The following is a 2,838-nucleotide window of genomic DNA, read 5'->3' on the forward strand; positions in this document are numbered from 1 at the left end:
TTGAGATAATCCCATGAGTGATGAGTGCTAATGAACAGTGGCCGGGGGTCTGGTTCTACCCTCAGATGCTTAGAATCAGTTATCCCTCTTCCACGTGATGGCCCTTTCTATACAATCAACAACTAACCTATCTCCCCTTAAACCTCTCTGTTCCAGTATAACCATGATTTCCACCTTCCTGGCTACACTTCTTGGAAAGCCTTTTGAAATCCTGAACTTTTTGTTTTCGTCGCATGAAATGCGCAGCTCATTAATTTGAGCTAATATAGTAAATCTGGGGATCGTTTTGAATTCTTATCAGGTCATGTAACATATTATTTCTGTCAGTGCCCTGTCATTCACAGAAGTCATAAGTATGCTTTCTAAATTGTAATCTAAACTATTGGAGTATATCCAGCTAGATGGGGAGTTAGTCGACCAGTTATATTAATGTTTTCGCATCAACCAGTTAGGAATTCAACTTACTGTTCTAGTCACTAGTGTAAGTAAATATCTGCTTAGTTTATTCATTCTAGATTTTCCAGGGTTCAACACCAAGCTTACTAGACTCTACTTCCCACGTTCTTCTGCTGTCATTCTTTTTCCTTCTTTTTTTTTTTTTAAATGCAAACATGTACCTGACCCTAGTGTTGATATCACTAGTGGTGATTCCTTAATTACATTAATGTTTTTCAACTAACACTGAGAATTTACCACATGCCATGCATTTCAACGGAGTGCTTGAAAAACAAATTAACTGAGGCATACAGGTGGTTACATGAGAATTTGAATTGATCTGATCTTAGATTTTCCTCATGAGCTAGTTGTTTGCAATATGTTTTCAAACATAAAGCACACCTAGGCTAGCGCAGGTGAGTCCGCTCTAGGACCACGAACCCAGCAAGGCAGCTGTGCTGGGGCTGAGGATGCTCACCTCCAGCTTGGCATCCAGGTCTGCATCAGAGGCCACAACGTGTTCATCTTCCTTCTTCCCTGTGGCTTTAATAAAGGCCTGCTTTGTCTCCCAATACTTCTGCTGCATCTTATTTACAACAGACTTATCCTGAGCATATCGGTCCTGCAAATCCCAGGGATAACTGCTAAAAAAACATTGAAAGACCTATTTTATTCATGACTTTCATAATGACTAAGATATTTCAGTGTGCACAAACTTCTCTAAAGATTATATTATACATCTATAACATGAATAAGCATACAAATACTTCCTTTTATGGTGATTCCACCAAAAAGTTAATCAACTCTGATTTCAAAACCTTACAAGTTAGTGAGGAAATAAAACAACTTTTGCAGGAAATTCAGAAACTAAACCTTGAAGAGACAGTCACTGTCAACGGGTAGGGCACACCCCTTTTAGAAGTGGAGAAAGTGAGGCCAAGCCAGGCAGGGTGACTGGCTCAGCCACCCCAGTGAGTCAGAGATAAAGCCGCACACCATGTTATCTCCATTAGAGCATTACAGCCAATACTGAAGNAGGAAGGAGAATTTGAAAGCTCCTTAGGTGACAAAATGGACCAGCATTTGACACTGACTGAATGTGGGACAGAGAAATGGATAGGGGTGTGTCATGTGTGCTCATTTCCTCATAGCTCATGGCTATGGAGTTACAGCCCAGAAGAAGTCTTAGCTCAAACACTTAGAAAATAGTAACACAGATAATTTATAAAAGGTTGCCTCTAACTCCTAGGATTTTGTAGTTCCCCAAAATAGTCTTAATAAAAGATTAGTAATGAAGGAAAATTACCAATTATTAACCTGTGATTATTGGAAAGATGTTTTGCAGCAGCCAGAAACAGAAAACCTTCCCATACTTTAGTCTCAGAAATATATAAACAATACTATTAAATCACCTACAAATGGAAATTTAAAAACATACTGACATACAACTTCATATTTAGCATTTCAGAGATAACTTTGTTAGTAATGATTTTAAGACAGGATGACCAGAGGAAAATCTTGTTCCCTAATAACCCAATACCCAACATAACAATGTTGATGAAGAAGTGTTGTCAACAAAATATAGTCAATGAATTAACTGTGTGTGCCTTCTGTCTCCATTTGGTCATTTTAAAAGGAACAAAATTGGATATAAGAGAGCCAGGGCAATCAAATAAAAACAACCCCAAATTTTAAAATCCCAAGATATAAAACAGAAAACTTTTTATAATTAGGAAAATAAATGGGGTCTCCATGGGAGACCCAGTACAAAATTCTTCTACAATGGTATTTGCATTGAAAGATGAACAGAAAGCCTCGGTAAAGAATTTTTGATAAAATTATTAAAGACCCCCCCTCCCACCACATAAAGAACAAAGACAGATACTCTTAACTAGCAGTTGCCTTGTTTTACTTCCTACACATATGCAACGATATCATAAGGCAAAATATCCCATTTCTTCCTGTCTATCTGATCAATATTCATACTTATGGCATACTTACAACATATTCTCTTTTGATAGAGCACAATTGCTTTAGACAAGTCCAAACAGGTTCTCTGAATCGAGTGAAACAGCTGTAATAAAAATACAGACAAATTGCTAAATAAAACAGACAGCGGTGAAATAAAAAATAATTACATCAAACATAACCACAGTGTTTGATTTGCCCACTAACAACAAGATCACATGCCTAAGTGTTCTTGGTGTTTTGTGGTATGCTGCACAGAAACTGTGACAAAGCCTTTAAATATGCTTCTATTGTTCTGTGCTTATTGGAATTCATCATCCTTGAGATCTAAATTAAGATTTGCCGAACAACGATTTCCTCCAGACAATTGAAATAATAACTGAAAAACAGAAATCCTAAGTGAAGGGCCCATTTAGAGGACTTGGTAAACCAGAG

The 2,838-nt window shown here is 37.4% G+C and overlaps 1 protein-coding gene across 1 annotated transcript in view; it reads right to left on the reverse strand.

The window, feature by feature from the left end:
- Window positions 1-2,505, reverse strand: part of ICA1 (islet cell autoantigen 1) — a 123,833-nt gene extending 121,328 nt beyond the window's left edge. The window contains exon 1 of the mRNA XM_019665295.1: window positions 2,437-2,505. The gene's annotated coding sequence lies outside the window, so the exon portion shown is untranslated. The remainder of the gene's footprint in view (window positions 1-2,436) is intronic.
- Window positions 2,506-2,838: the final 333 nt, after the last annotated feature.

This window comes from Hipposideros armiger, unplaced genomic scaffold (assembly GCF_001890085.2).
Source record: "Hipposideros armiger isolate ML-2016 unplaced genomic scaffold, ASM189008v1 scaffold_438, whole genome shotgun sequence".
NCBI classification, from domain to species: domain Eukaryota; kingdom Metazoa; phylum Chordata; class Mammalia; order Chiroptera; family Hipposideridae; genus Hipposideros; species Hipposideros armiger.